Below are 16,469 nucleotides of genomic sequence, written 5' to 3'. Positions count from 1 at the left end.
AACCCCCCTATCCCTGACTACATCCACACATCCCATAATCCTCTTCTAGTCCATTATCTGAACTAAAGAGTCATCTCTTTGGATCTGCTATTAAGACACAAATTTTTAAAGCAGCAACATATCAGTGTATCAGCCATTAACAATCTCTTCATTAATTAACCTGAAATTAAGAAGCTAGTTATCTAAAGAAGGCCTAAGGGAATGATGAGAAAAGCAGAACTCGGAGGGTCTACTAGTGAATGGCATAGTACCGAGTGGGAATACAATTAACTAATTCACTTAGTCAATTACTAACTCCCCACTCATTCATTTGTTCATTCATTCAACAAATATACCAGGCATTGGGATACAAATTAAACCCTCAGAGGAACTACAATCCAGTAGAGGAAATATTTGTATCCACAAAAGAGGAAGTAATAAATAACCTGAATTTAAGAAATAAGATAAAGTGCTATGGAATAGTAGGTGGAAGAGATTAAGGCTAGATGAGGGGATCTATGTGGCTTCATGGAGAAGCCGTTTAACCTGCACATTGAAAGATGGCTAGAATACAAACAAGTGGAAGAGGTGGCTGAGAAACTGCTATCTATTCCTGCAAGGCACCAGGCCAGCAGTGGCAGCAGAAGTCTACTGGGTGCCATATGCTGGGGATATGGAAGGAGCGAGAGCAAATGATGAGGTGTGCAGAAAGGGACAAGAGACAAGAAAGTTCCACAAACAAGCAGCATGTCTTGTTTTATCGGTATGCCTGGGGCCAGGCATGTATTTATTTATGCGTCAGGTCTTACTCTTCTGAAAGTATAATTTTTTGATTCTTGGAGATTCTCTGGCCAAAGTCCTCATTTTTCAGAAGTGAAAACAGAGGGATTTGCTAACTTATCCAAGGCCACAGGGCTGGTAAGTGGTTGATCTGAAACTACAGTTGAGTAGCCCTGAAATGAATGAATCTAGTATTCCTTCCATTTGTATAAAGGATTATCAACCTGGTCACCAGCATCTCGTGTGTGTGGGAGGGGAGAGGGGGTGGTGGGAGGTGGGAAGGGGAGAAAGAAAGAATGACTGACATTGAGGTTCATCAGAAGGGACACAGGTACTGAGAGGGTTAAGAAACAGACCTGCATATCTTCACATCATGAGAGGAATTTCCTTTGGAAACAAGGACTAAACTGGAAACTTTGGGTATAATATGACTATCTATACAATAGTTGGTCTATTAACTATAACAACTCAAGTTCCTCATGCCTTGTTAATCTACCCAGGTGTCTGCTTCACATGTCAACACACCTAACTGTCATGACCGATGTTATAAATGCAAGTGGCAGGTTCCTAGGTGGTCAGGGGTTGAATTAGCAGAAAAGTCGCAGCCATCCACCAAGACATCATTTGTGCTTTCAATGAATGAAAAACATCTCTACTTACAGCTAGATTTCTAATTCAGAAAGATATGCTGACTTAACAGTAAAAATGAAATATCAAGAAAGGCATAAAACTGTTTTAAAGCAACATTAAATGTTGGAGCCTTCTGCCCATCTCTGTCCCCATCAGAATTAAGTTTCTTCCACCCAGTAAGTCATATTAATTCCCCATAATTCCAGACCATTCAGAGCAGTTTTGAGCTGATGGGCTGTCTACAAGTCACAGAAGTGAGAATATTGCCAAGTATTTTAGATCTGATGTGATGCCTCTGTTTTTATGGAAGATGGAACTAGCCCAGAGAAATACAGTGACTTGGCAAAGATCATATACATAATAAAGATGGAGAACCAGTCCTAGTAGCAAATCTTCCTCTGACCTTTCTGTTTGTACACCTCAGGCCTGAGGAACAAGCCAGGTGGGAGGAAGTTCCTACTGCCCTTACCAAGAGTGTGGTGTCCCAAGAGTTCTAACTTCAAACAGCATCAGTTCCAGCTCTCCACCCCAAGTGGGACTTCAGTTCTAACTCTTCAAATCCTTACCTATGGCCAGGCGCAGTGGCTCACACCTGTAATCCCAGCACTTTGGGAGGCCAAGGCAGGTGGATTGCTTGAGGTCAGGAGTTCGAGACCAGCCTGGCCAACATGGTGAAACCTCATCTCTACTAAAAATACAAAAAATTAGCCAGGTGTGGTGGCACACTCCTGTAGCCCTAGCTACTAAAGAGGCTGAAACAGGAGAATAGCTTGAACCCAGGAGGGAGAGGTTGCAGTGAGCTGAGATCACACCACTGCACTCAAGCCTGGGTGACAGAGCAAGACTCCATCTCAAAAAAAAAAAAAAAAAAAAAAAACCAAAAAAACTTTACCTACAAATATAAAACATGGGATTTGTTTTTTCCTCTCAAGTCACAGACATGGCAGAGGAACTTTTTCAGCTATGACTAAGTGAACTATTTTACATGATTACACAGCTTTGTTCTGTTTCCTTCTACTTAAATCTGCTTTTCACTTGCAAATACTTGATGGCTCTATGAATGCATGTATTATAACATAAACATAGCTTCAATGAATACTATGATACAATGAGTTAGAAGCTATGGACATGCCCTACAATGGGCAATGGTTAAGGAGTTATGTTCACTTAATGGAAAATGATTTTGCTGCTATTAACATTATCAAGACTATACCACAAGTTAGGAAAATATTTTAGGATTTAATGTTAAGTGAAAAAAATCTGAGTTACAATACAGAGTATAACCTATGATCATACTACGTAAAAACCATTTCTTCTAACAATAGCGTTAACAATCAAAGTAATAATAATGGCCATTGTGTCAGCTGTAGAGTTACAAGGAATAAAAACATTCTAAAAGTCTAAAAGTGAGTTATAATATTTTAATATACTTAAAACTGTTCAACTAAAAAATTATAAATTTAAAATTTGACAGAAAGAAAACTTTTAAATACGACTTGGGTAAAAGAGGGCAGGAGAAAATACGAGCTGCATTTATTAGACCCTGGAGTTTGGGAAACACTTGAGATGTTTCACATAACTCTGGGTATACCAACTAATCAACATACAAGAAAGTTCTAGACATCTGCTATCTTTTTCATAGCTGGTTCCTTGTCAGGCTGTATCTGGAATGAAGTTGACTTGTATGTATTACTAAACTGTTTATAAAATCGAGGCTCAAACGATGGGTTGTTTCCCTTGACTACCATCTCTACCATTTCAACAGGTATCAGAGAAGAGTGCCTCTGTTTGGCAGAAGAGGAAAAGCTGTCGTCTTCCTCCCAAGACACGCCTTGCAATTTGGAAGCTCCAAGTACTACTGAAGTCACCATACTTTATAGACTCAGCATCTTATTAGACAGGGACAAACTAGTTGATGACTAGCAACAGCAGATACCAAATAATGCGTTTTCTCTGAGAGGCTCAAAACAATCATGATACATTCATGCTCTTATGCTACCATGATGGCGTTGGTTTTTTTTCTTTTTTTTTTTTTTTAATAAGAAGTCTCTCAAATCAGAGAAATATTTCTTCATCTGTTCATTTTCTGCCCTTAGTCAAAGCCTAATCAAATGAGGCTGGGAGAGGCAATACTTTACATTTCTCTACTGCCTCTTCCAGCCTCGTTTGATTAGGTTTTGCCTAATGGCAGAAAAATGAACTTGATAACCTCTCACAGTCTTCCCTAGGCCAAAGTATTTGAACAAGGAGCTGGTGAATAAGTGGAGTAGTATTTAACTTCTTTAATGACAAACGCAAAGTTTTCAAGTATGATACTAATGAATTTGTAATTCCTGATAATAAAAATTATCCCACCCATCACATGGTTTCCTTAGCAGCTTACTAAACCGTATTATGCATCATAATCAGTAGATGTCAGGGGAAGAATAAATAAGAAACAGAAAGTTATGACAGATGTGCATTAAGTAGACATAAAAGCCACTGATCTGATCAACAAGTCCATAGGAATAGCTGTCCCTCGGCCTGGTTTGTGGTTAGTTATAAGCTATTATTGCCCCATAATTCACACTCATTAGGGAAGCCTACCTATCTGTACAGAAGATCCCTGTAAACAGGATCTAGAGTACAGAATAAGCCAGGGCAATAATAAATACAAGTAACAAATACATGGAAAAGTTCAATTTCTGCTGTGAGCCAATTACACCTCTTCTTTATAAATTACCCAGTATTGTGTATTTCCTGATAGCAATGCAAGAATGGACTAACACACCAGGTCTCCATAGATCAGACAATTGCTCACAGCATTTGTGGCTACAGCACAGTCAATCTTAATGACAGAGGTCCCAAACATTGGTCCCAAACAACAATGCCAAGGGCTGTCATAATGCCACAGCTCTTGGAGTCAATCTAGCAAGCAGCAATTCAAATGTCTATTATCAATCAGAAACATCCTTAAAAACTGTTATTAATGTCAATATTTATTCCAAGTCAAGTATTCAAATACAGTGTGAATATACTGCTTAGCACCATGAATCATTTAAAAAATCCTTCTTTGTGGATGAACTGCTAGCACAGATCTATAAAAATGAATCAGAAGTAGTTTAGGAGCAGAATACAATGACTCAAAAAGCCAGCCCCAGTAGCAATCTTCCCTCTCAATGACTTTCTTCTCAGCATTGCTCTATTCCTACCGCCCCACATGCCCTTTCAAGGCTAATGTTACATTACTTTCACTCAGTTTTCTCAAACACACCCTGTGTATTAGCTTTGCTCAGGCCATGGTCTCCTCTAAAGCACCCTTCTCTACCCTATGACTCCTCCCATTCGTGAAGGTCTAACTCAACGCCTTCATGTTCTGCCATCTCTATGGGCCTTTCCTGCCCTCCTGTCAATCTGCAGCCCACAATGCCTATCCCAGCATGCACTTCTCAGGCTCCCTACCACTGCTGGATAGCTGTTTTAGGCCTTGTCCCTTTATCAGCACCACAGATATCATAACAACAAGGACCACAGTCATCTTTCTTTTTACTTCTCCAAAGGCCTATAACAGGCTAAAATGTTTGGGTCCCACTGATAAAGAACACGCTAAAGTCAATTTCAACACTCTAGATACAGTAACAATCTTCTTTTTTTCTCTTTGCTAAAAAGAGTGTAACACCCAGATTACAGTATTCATCTGCATCTCTCCCTAAAGTTCCTTTATGATAGTGGGCTCTCTCAAAGGCACCATGTAGTTGGGCCTCGACTCTAATGACACAACAGAGGCTGCCCTCCTGGATGATGACCAGGCAACAAAACAGGCAAACCCACAGCCCTTCTCTGGTTGCTGCTGCCACACACAGTGGAAAGGTGACAACGCTCAGTGCTCAGGTTCCAGGGAAGAAAGATGGCCACAGTCCTTGCTCTCGATAGCCGAAGCCCTGTTAGGCAGACAAGGTCCAGAGCAAACTAACCAACAATGCCAGGGAGCCCAAGAAGGATACTGAGACAGGTAGTATGGTCCTTGCATAACCAATCTTAATGTCAGAAACTTCCCTTATCTGGTCCCAAACAGCAGTGCTAAGGGCTAATTGTCATAATGTCACAGTTTCATGACATTTTTTAAGGATCAGCAAAAAAACAAGCCAGGAAACAATAACAGAGAAGATAAAAAGACATCGCTATGGGCCGGGCGCGGTGGCTCAAGCCTGTAATCCCAGCACTTTGGGAGGCCGAGGCGGGCGGATCACAAGGTCAGGAGATCGAGACCACAGTGAAACCCCGTCTCTACTAAAAATACAAAAAATTAGCCGGGCGCGGTGGCGGGCGCCTGTAGTCCTAGCTACTCAGGAGGCTGAGGCAGGAGAATGGCGTGAACCCGGGAGGCGGAGCTTGCAGTGAGCCGAGATCGCGCCACTGCACTCCAGCCTGGGCAACAGCGTGAGACTCCATCTCAAAAAAAAAAAAAAAAAAAAAAGACATCGCTATGGTTAACCCCAAGCCAGTGGAAACCACTGTCTGATCTCCCAGACTGGGGCTATACAACAAAGCATGTTAGCATCTCCTTTGGTTATAAGGCATGGAGCCTGGGAGATAGTTCCAGAAGATTTATCCTGCAGCGTTACCACATCTAAATAGGACAGAACAAGAGAAGTGAATGGGAGTGGGGTGGTAAGGTTCAAAGGAACTCCCAGAGGGAGCAGTTAGAACTCACCAAGGCTATCAAGTCCAGAGACCCAGAGAGTGGGGAGCAGGTCAAGAAGATACACAGTAGAGTCACAGTCAGAGGACATGACAAGGGAGGAGCCCAGAGAGGAAGAAGTCTAGGCTGAGTTACGTTAATCTCTATCAGGGCTGCACCCAACTGCTGGTGGCTACCCCTGAGAGTCAAGCAGGGCCAAGATCCTGAGTTGAAGTTCCTCCCCAGGGATTCCTGACATTTTGAATTTCCTTTTCAAGTGGGAGTTTAAGGTTTCTGGGACAAGTATAGGATTTGTAAACATCTGCATTTTTCTGAATCATTTTGTGACGTAAAACTACAAAGCATGCGGGTCCTTCCATAACCATGGAAGTGAGACATGGAATCTCATGTTATCTCACGGTTGTATGGCCAACCCCATACATCCATGTAATGCCCAAACGACACCATAGTGGACAAAGAGCTCTACCTTCTGCTAACAAGGTCTTTTGCTGGATTTGAGCCAATGTTAATTTAGCCAAATTAAATGTATTCTCTCATTCCTATGTCTGATCTCTGGCAGTACCAGATGCTACAGAGTCATCAGCTCTGTGAAAGCAGGACCCTTGTCTTGTTCATCAGAGTGTACCTCACCTAATAAAGGCAGGGCCTGTTTCACATGGATAATGTTTTAAAAAATATTCATCTCATAATAGTTCATTAAACTGTACAATTATTTTAGGAGGTTTTTGTATTTGTCTTATACTTAACAATGAAAATGTTTATAGAAATGAAGCAGACACATATCCCGCATGTGTAAGTAAATATAACATAAGGAAGAAGGAATTCAACAGGTACAAAACCCTCACTATGCCTCAAGTCCCTTATTTATAGTGTATAGTATTGTTCATTTAATGCTTACCTCAAAATTACAGTTTTGCTTCACTTTACAGATGAAAAAAAAAAAACACAACAATAACAGCTCAAATGCTCAAGAGATTAAGTAAGAAGAGAACTAAGGTGGACTCCAGACACATCTGGCACTGAAATGAATAAGCTAATTTCCCCCTAGTCAATGTTGGATAGGTCAGAAGGTACAGAGGGAGAGCCTCTGGACTCCAGGAGCACAGAAGGCCACAAAGGACAGCTAACATTTGGGATGCCATCCCTTTCACCACTCCTTGGACAAGGTCAGGATCTGAAAATTCTTTCCATATGATATCTCCTTAGTAAGCAATAATAGTGCTTTCTTTTTTTAATGTGGCTCAGCAGTCAAAGACAGAAATTAGAAGAGCTGAACAAGAGAAAAGATGAAATTAGTGAAAAATAGAAACCTCTGATTTAGAAACTTTATAGATTCCATTTCCAAAATAAGACTCACACTAAAAATATTGCTCTTGAAGGCTGAAATACTTTTTAAAAAATCTCAAATGGTACATTGATCTTACTAATGGCTTTCAATTCTTTTCAAGAGTTTCTAAAATCCATACAATCTTCACAAAAGAAAAAAAAATAAAAGTAATTATTACAAAAAAGAATAGCAAGAAAAAGAATTATTACAAAAAAGTCTAGCAAGAAAGTACAACATGACACCTTAATGGGACATCTTATTATCACTGAATACAAGAAAGGATTCAAAGACTAATGGGTTTATGCCAAAAGGACAAAGGAGGCTTTCAGTGGCCAAATTTGGTCCAAATAATAATGACTATAATTGATTGTAACATACTGAATAGATGAAAACCCATGAGTACACAGTAACATGCATTAAAAAATTAAAAGTGAAAGGGGAAATCCTTATAACGCAATTATTTCCCATCTCTTGCTGTAGCCTCTGATTGAGAATCAGTGATGTTTCAGTGCTCAGTTTTTGCTTTGCATAAACTTTTTCCATTATAAAAGTAAAACAAAGTGAATAAGCACCATAGTGGGCAAGGCCTTTGGTGGCAGAGAAAGAAATTATCCTTCAGATATCTGTCAATTTTTTGAGACCATATGGCAGAGGAAATGGGGGAAACATGAAAACATTCATTTTATATTTGGAATTTCAAATAAAGAGGCAAGAGACCCTTCCCCTAACTTTACATTGTCTTTGGAACATGTTTTGAACAGGCAGTATTCTCTAAACGTTAGCTAAGTTCAATAATTTGCAGAGCTGAGATTAAAAAATATAAAAGGCAAGAACTATTCCTAGAAGAAAGAAATAGTAAAAGAAGAGTCAATCCTAACAAAAGCTAAAAGGTAGAGAACTGACATCATGAGGCCTCGTGAGGTGCTTTTGTTAGTGAAGACGACTGTCTGGTATAACTGAAACACACCACACTCAAATCTAGGTTCCCGGAAAAGAGTCTCAAACCCACCACCCACTCACTGTGTGTCCTGGAGAAACTCCTTTACCCCTTGCACTGTGGTTTCCTTAATAAAAGAGCTGGTCTTGATATTCACTCCTACTCTATGATCTCATGAATATTTGAACTTCTATCTCCCTGTGCTGTGCGCCCTTGAAGGAACTAGCTTCCTTGTGCCCCAGGTTCCAACCCATTTGTAAATGGGATGTTAATAGTTTTTTACCTCACCTTCACATATAGTAATGATGTAATATATGTGAAGCACTTGGAACAGTGCCTGGACCATAGTAAACAAGTCAAAATGTGAGCTATTGTTGTCATTACAATTAACAATTTTTATTTCCATCACCCATCCAAAAGCTAATAATCCTTCAAGGAGCAGCTCTGGTACCTTCATCATTTCAGCACATGGATCACCTCTCTTTGCCTCCTTTTCTCCCCTATGAACTATCTTTAGATAGCACCTGAATATCTACGCCATTTCCTAATGAGATACGTGCACAGCACCCTATTCCAAACTAAATGTGAGGGCCATTTCTTCTCTAGAGTGGGAGAGAGAAGGGAAGAGTGGCTGGAATAAGTCTAATACTGATTGTTCTAGTGAGAGTAATAGAAGTCTGTTTGAAGGGAAAAATCAAGCATTGAAGAAAATCTAGTTGACCAGAGGGCCTAGCATTCATGATTCAGATAGGCAAGTCTGGTAGGAGGATTAAAAGAATGTGGGTAAATGTTGAAGCTGAATACACATGGATCATGATGCTGTTCTTTGGTTTCGTCTAGTTGAAAATTTCCTAATCACGGTTTTTTTTTTTAATTCAAGAAAAAGAATAGTTGAAAATAAAATCTTATCATTTATGATACTGGGGTATGCATTGTACAGATGACCGAAAACTTCTACCTGAAAAGCAACCCCTTGGATGCCTTATCTCTGCTCCCTATAACCATGTCAAGACGTTCATCTTCAGTGTCTTAAGAAATAGTTTATGGAAGGTCTCAACTATGAACACTAAGGGGGATATGACATATTCAGAATGGATTACTATATGCTTTTTTTTTTTTTAACATTACCTCAGGACTAGCCCCTATGGAGGAGAAAGGGGAAAACAATAGTGAACAGAATCACCTTCACCCCCCAATTACCCGACTGTCCTGTCCCTTACCAAAATGTGCTTTTAAAAAATTATATATTCCTTTATTTAAAAAAAAACAAACAGAAATATCATTGTCTTTGGAATGTCCTCAGGGTTAGAACTATCTAAAAATAAAACATTACTTCAGGGACATGAAAATAAATATAAATTGCGCAATGAATGTGACACCACAAAATGAATTAGACAAAACAAAGAAAAAGAACTTATGAGATACACTTCTTTCAAAGCTGCCCCTTTTCAGTCCACAGTCCTTATAATTCAGTAGGTCTAAGGACAGTATTAAACCAGAGAGGAAGTAAACTTCTGAAGGTTGGACAAGGGAAAAACATCTAAAAAGGAGAAAATAACTTACCCAACGTCCTGTTCCAGTTTAACAGTCCATGTGCCATGTATGGGCAACTCTCTCATCTGTCTCAATCCATGTATTCAACAGATTGACTGAGCACTCAGCATGTGTGAGGTGCTGGGAAGGGGAAGAGGAGTGAGGGACAGTTTCCAGTGCCATCACAATGTGCTGTAACAGAGGCATGTACAGGATACAGAGGGATCACATGGGAAACAGCCAAGCCAGGCTGAGGAGTGGGGCAGGGCAGGGGGCTTTCCAAGTAATGTCTCCTGAGAGGCAAAACAGCTTGATAGTTGAAAGCACAGGTTCAGGAACAGACTTCCTGGGCTGAAATCCCAGCACCACTGGCTCAGTGACTTTTAGTGGGTTGTTTCACCTCACTTCTCCCACTACAAAATTGCAACTTTTTGAAAAAGTTACTGTTTTAGAGGTATAGTGGGCATTAAATGAATATTCTGTACAAAAAGTTTAGGGGCCAAGTATGGTGGCTCATGCCTGTAATCCCAGAACTTTGGGAGGCCAAGGTAGGAGGGTTGCTTGAACCTAGGAGTTCGAGACCAGCCTGGACAACAGAGGGAAACCTTGTTTCTATAAAAAAATTTTAAAAATTAGCCAAGCACAGTGGTGCTTGCCTGTAGTCCTAGCTGCTTGGGAAGCTGAGGCCAAAGAATCCCTTAAGCCCAGGAGGTTGAGGCTGCAGTGAGCTATGGTTACACCACTGTACTCCAGCCTGGGAGACAGGGTGAGACCCTGTCTCAAAACAATAAAAATAATAATAGTAAATAAAAAGGTTAAAATAGTGTTTGGCAAACAAGTGACTATATAATATACTGTCTAAACTGGGACATTTTTAACAGGAAAGAGGGCAATACTAATTACTACACTAGGACAAAAGGAGTCAACCAGAAGTGTCCAAGGCAAATTAGGACATTTGGTCACCCTCAATATGTGCTCATGGTTGTTATTACTGAAGAATGTTGGCCAAGCAAAGAAGCAGGGAAAGGACGTTATGGCAGACGTGACAATGCATACAATGACAGACAGTCAAGAAACTGGGATGAGTTCAAGGAATTCAGGTTCCTTTGCCACCCACTCCTATAGGATAGACTTCCTTTGCAGAGCATTCAGTCCAGCTGGCAGTTATGCACCATCTTTGTGAATATTTGACTAGCATTTATTTCCCCCAGTAGACTGCAAACTCCAGAGAAGCCTGGTTTTGCTCAGCAAGCTTGGTTATGGGCACAAAGCGGGCACTCAATATTTGTTGAATGGTTGTTGAAGGAACTTGGCATGGCAAAGGAGAGAGCACAAAGCAGACTGCAGAGGTCATGAGGTATGCTGCTCAGATTTATTTTCAAGACAGAATCCGCCACAAGGAATACAGTCAGCTGACAACTCCTAGCTGTGGGTGTCTTTAGGATCTGCCTCAGCTTTGAAGCTGAGGTCATGCTCTACTAAGGTAGCTCCAGCCAATAACCAAGCAAGGCTTGCCACTCCTGACCAATGGGGACTCAGCACGAAAGTTCCTTGTTGCTGAGTTACACTGCAGTCCAACGCTCTTCCTACCTGATTGTACTTGATTCCTCCTTTCTTTTCATGTGCTGCACTTGGCATTGCAGTCTAAAGTTTCCCTACCTACTCTTTTCCCCTTCCCCTATTATTTTTCACAGATGTTTTCCCCAATTGATCTTTTGCGTTTCTAATCCCATGTTGGTGTCTGCTTCCTGGAAGAACCAACCAACATGAAGGCAGAGAGATACAATGCTGAAGAGTCAGAGTTGCAAGTGTTACGCAAAGAAATGTGAATTTTATTCTGGCCTGTAGGGAAATGGTGACCGATCTATATTCCATATAGCAAGAATGGACTGAAGGAATGGCGCAATCATTGCTGTGAACTGGAATGGCACAATCATTCCCCCAAAATTCATATGTTGAAGCCCTAAGGTGATGGTATTTGTAGATGGAGTCTTTGGGAGGTAATTAGATTTAGATGAGGTCATGAGGGTGAGGCCCTTATGATGAGATTAGTGCCTTTATAAGAAGAGATACCAGAGTGCTTATTCTTTCTCTTTCTGCCATGTGAGAACATGTCCAGGAGGTGGCCATCTGCAAACTGGGAAGAAAACCCTCAGCATATTCTGACCATACTGGTACCCTGATCTCAAATTTCCAGCATTCAGAACTGTGAGAAAACAAATTTCTCTTGTCAAACCACCCAGTCTATGGTATTTTGTGATGGCAGCCTGAGCTAGGACGGTCATCTTCCAGTGAAACATCCAGATGAGAAATGATGAAGGTATGGATGAAGGCATGAAAAGTGACAACACTGTGCTATGGAACTGTTCAAGGAAACTGTAATTATCCACATTTTATATCCGAGAAATTGGTATGTGGAAAGATAAGAATAACTTATCCAAGATCACCTATCTGATCAGCTTAAAGTTCATGTTCCTTTCATCAAACCACTCTGCCACCCAGAGGAGAAGCTTTAAGGAGCTAAAGGGAAGAGGATGAGTTCCTTTTCAGGTGAAGAGACCCTACTTGTGTCTGTCTAGAGACTAAGCTTTCATTCACACAGGTCCTAGTATTTTTTTAAAAAATGGAGAAAATATCCAAATATTAAGTACTAGGATGATAGTACTTCACTCTGGGTACATTGAACTGTACTGTCTTTCCTCTAGATAGACACTTTACAATCATAGCACTGACTGCCTAATAATTTTAGCTTCTGAGTGTAAAAAAACAATATATGAGTTGAATGAAGGAAATGGACACACATGTGAATAACCAAATACGTGAAGACATATGAACAAAGAGCTATGGATATACAAGATCATTAATTTTCACTAAAGAGCTCTGGGAAGGATTCCAGGGGAGAAAGCGTTTGAGTTGGGCCTTGAAGAAGGAGCAAGGATTAGACAAAGCATTCCTTCCTTGAAGTTATTGCCAAGTACCAAAGGTAACCAACTTGACATGTAGAAAATATGGTGAAGATGAAAATGAGTGGCTTAGTTTCCGCATCATACTTCACATAAATCAGTTATTTTGAAGCCTCTGGAAGTTAATCACAACCCAAAGAGTTTGAAATCCACCTTCACATAGCCATCAGTTCCTTATTCCTATTTATACCCTCTATTCCTATTTATACAGTAATGAATGTGTATGGCCAGGGCAGGGGCAGCAGACCATGAACATCTGCCATTATCCCTGTCACAGCTCTTGGGAATGCAGTTGAACGGTCCCCCATCTTTGCTCTCCTCTAGGCTTCTTTTTCCTGTGCAGGGAATCTTAGGCAGCTCACTTTAGCATAGAGCACTATTTTGTCAACCAGACACCTACCTTAGATGAGATGACAAGTAAGTATGTGGAAAGAGTCCATTCCCCCAATTGTTTGTGGCCTTGGCAAGTAGCAAGAAAACATCTGTGCAAAACTTAGATCTCACATCCCAAGCATTGGAGTGAGGCCTCTGGCTATATAGAGAAAGCACTCAGCCTCCACCCAGAAGCTTCTTTACATGATGAGGTCCTGCCTTGAAGAGAAGGCATACCTAGCACCTCTCCCTCAGCAAGTGAGTAAGACGGTCACGGGCAAGACACACTCTCATTCCTTGCTTTCAAGCTTCGTGCCTGTCCCATCTGTCATTCAATTCATAATGATACTTTGCTGGGGCCCTTCTGACCTGCAGTTCCTTACCTGCCGCTATAACCAGAATGTTTGTGTCCTCCCAAAATTCACATGCTGAAAGCTAATCCTAACGTGACAGTATCTGGATATAGGGCCTTTCAGACATGATTAGATCACGAACTCTCAAGAATGGGATGAGTGCGCTTGTAAGAGGGACTCCAGAGAGCACCTTTGCTCCTTTCTGCCATGTGAGGACAAAGAAAGCAGACGGCCATCTGTAAACCAGAAGCGGACCCTCATCAGATATTCAATCAGCTTGCCACCTTGATCTTGGACTTCCAGCCTACACAACTGTAAGAAATCCATTTCTGTTGTTTATAAGCCACCTAGTCTATATTATTCTGGTATAGCAACCCAAACAGACTAAGGCACCTGCAAAATAAAGACAATGATGAACATCTCAACAATCCCCAAAGAATCACTGAGAGGATTTATGTAACTCTGTTTTTGGAAAGATGCATTCTCTGGACAAAGTTCCAGATAAATGTATATGCACTGCATATTCCATCTCACCTGACCAGGGTTGAAGGCCCCTCTTTACACACAGGGAACAAATCCAGGCGGAAATAAATGATTTGGTAAAATGCAGTCACCAATTATGTCTTCCCCCTTCATAAGTCACAGCTATCTGATCCATTCTTCTAGAACCTAATTATATACCACTGGCACTCTCGCTGAATTCAATATTTATATAACTATTATTTTATTTTGCAAGTTTGTCTTATCTTCTCAATTTAATGGCTGACAGTTTCTGAAAGGCAACAATCATGTTTTAAGCATCTTAACACCCTTACAGTTTTGAGCAGAGGATAACATACAAAATAATATTTCAATATCTATTCACTGGATAAATGATTTGAAAATGATCAGTCCCTTCACAGTCTTTTTCCTACAAGATCCAAGTATGATAAAATACATGTGTGTGAGCATCAGAGAGGGAAAGAGAAAGAAAAAAAATTTCATACTTGGTAAATGAATAATTTGGTATTTAGTGCAATTATTCTGACTGAATAGATAACTTCTAATCTTAAAACCCCTCCAGTTAAACATCTCAATTTTTTAATTACTTCCTGCTAAGTTGTATTTATTCTTGAGTTGATTAACTACTTAAATTATTGAGTTGCCATCAATAATTAAAACTGAAAATATCCTAATAATTCTGTGGCTTTTCAGAGGGTTACAGCTTTGTAACTTGCTAATTTTTCTTGGACCTCTCCAAGCCTTAATCTAACCCTAGCCACTCAGCTCATCTCTACAAAGACCCTAGCCACTCAGCTCAGCTCTGCAAAGCAGCTTTGTAGAGCATCACTTGATTGCCACAAGGGTATCAGACACTGCCTAGTTGTTTGGGAGTAACTTGTCTACTAATACTTCAGAATTAGGTAGGAAGGCTGGAACCATCCCTAAGGTAATATAAAATGAGTGGATGTCCAAAAGGACTGAGAAGAATAGGGAGGTATACGCCATGTCGTCCACAAAAAGCAACTCAGGAGCACATATGTGAGTCACTAAAAACAAAGATCTGAGATACATACGCACGCACGCATACACACACACACACACACACACACACACACAGAGCTCCAATAAACTCTACCATTTTTAGCCAAAACATGCAGGTGAGACAGCCTTGCCCCACTTTGCCATCCCTCCATCCACTGTGCTACATGTTTCCATTTAGGGAGTTCTCTATCCTCAAAGGGTGATTTTAGTTTGTATAAAAGTCTTAGTTTGGAAGACACACAAAAACCTGGCAGCATCCGGGGTGATCACTCTGAATGTCCCTGGGCTGTCCTGGGAAGAGACACTCTGCCTGTTTCCTCAGAACACAGGCAAATGAGTTAGCCTGGGAGCAAGAGCTCAGGGAATCCTGGCCAAGTACCTATTTACTCCATAAACAGAAGACAAGGATTAGAGTCCCTTCTCGATGGGCCATCTCTCCTGTAACCCTAAGCAGCAGGCAGAGGAAGCTGGGCCAACCCAAAAGGAAGTTACCTGGCCAAAGGAAGACTGAAGGTGCAGGGGAATTTAGGGGCACAAACAGAAAAGGGAAAGGGCTTTTTTTTTCCCCTTATTCAAGTTTATGCTATTTTTTTTTATTATTATACTTTAAGTTCTAGGGTACATGTGCACAACATGCAGGTTTGTTACATATGTATACATGTGCCATGTTGGTGTGCTGCACCCATTAACTCATCATTTACACTAGGTATATCTCCTAATGCTATCCTTCCTGCCTCCCCCCACCCCACGACAGGCCCCGGTGTGTGATGTTCCCCTTCTTGTGTCCAAGTGATCCCCTTGTTCAATTCCCACCTATGAGTGAGAACATGCAGTGTTTTCTGGTTTTCTGTCCTTGTGATATTTTGCTGAGAATGATGGTTTCCAGCTGCATCTACGTCCCTACAAAGGACATGAACTCATCCGTTTTTATGGCTGCATAGTATTCCATGGTGTATATGTGCCATATCTTCTTAATCCAGTCTATCATTGATGGACATTTGAGTTGGTTCCAAGTCTTTGTCATTGTGAACAATGCTGCAATAAACATACATGTGCATGTGTCTTTATAGCAACATGATTTATAATCCTTTGGATATATATTCAGTAATGGGAATGGCTGGGTCAAATGGTATTTCTAATTTTAGATCCTTGAGGAATCGCTACATTGTCTTCCACAACGGTTGAACTTAGTTTATAGTCCCACCAACAGTGTAAAAGTGTTCCTATTTCTCCACATCCTCTCCAGCACCTGTTGTTTCCTGACTTTTTAATGATCACCATTCTAACTGGTGTGAGATGGTATCTCATTGTGGCTTTGATTTGCATTTCTCTGATGTCCAGTGATGATGAGAATTTTTTCATGCATCTGTTGGCTGCATAAATGTCTTCT

The 16,469-nt window shown here is 40.7% G+C and overlaps 1 protein-coding gene across 12 annotated transcripts in view; it reads right to left on the bottom strand.

The window, feature by feature from the left end:
• Nucleotides 1-16,469, bottom strand: part of LOC105469876 (transmembrane protein 108) — a 343,076-nt gene that overhangs the window by 286,057 nt on the left and 40,550 nt on the right. For 5 of the 12 annotated variants that reach the window (XM_071090929.1, XM_071090928.1, XM_071090930.1 and 2 more), the window contains exon 1: nucleotides 9,898-15,787. The exons of the other annotated variants lie outside the window; for them this stretch is intronic. The gene's annotated coding sequence lies outside the window, so the exon portion shown is untranslated. Of the gene's footprint in view, nucleotides 1-9,897; nucleotides 15,788-16,469 lie in introns of those variants that run through there. 12 annotated transcript variants of the gene reach the window in all.

The sequence above is a fragment of the Macaca nemestrina genome, chromosome 2 (assembly GCF_043159975.1).
Source record: "Macaca nemestrina isolate mMacNem1 chromosome 2, mMacNem.hap1, whole genome shotgun sequence".
NCBI classification, from domain to species: Eukaryota; Metazoa; Chordata; class Mammalia; order Primates; family Cercopithecidae; genus Macaca; species Macaca nemestrina.
The sequence above is the reverse complement of the archived record's forward strand: the minus strand, read 5'-3'. Positions and strand labels throughout refer to the sequence as shown.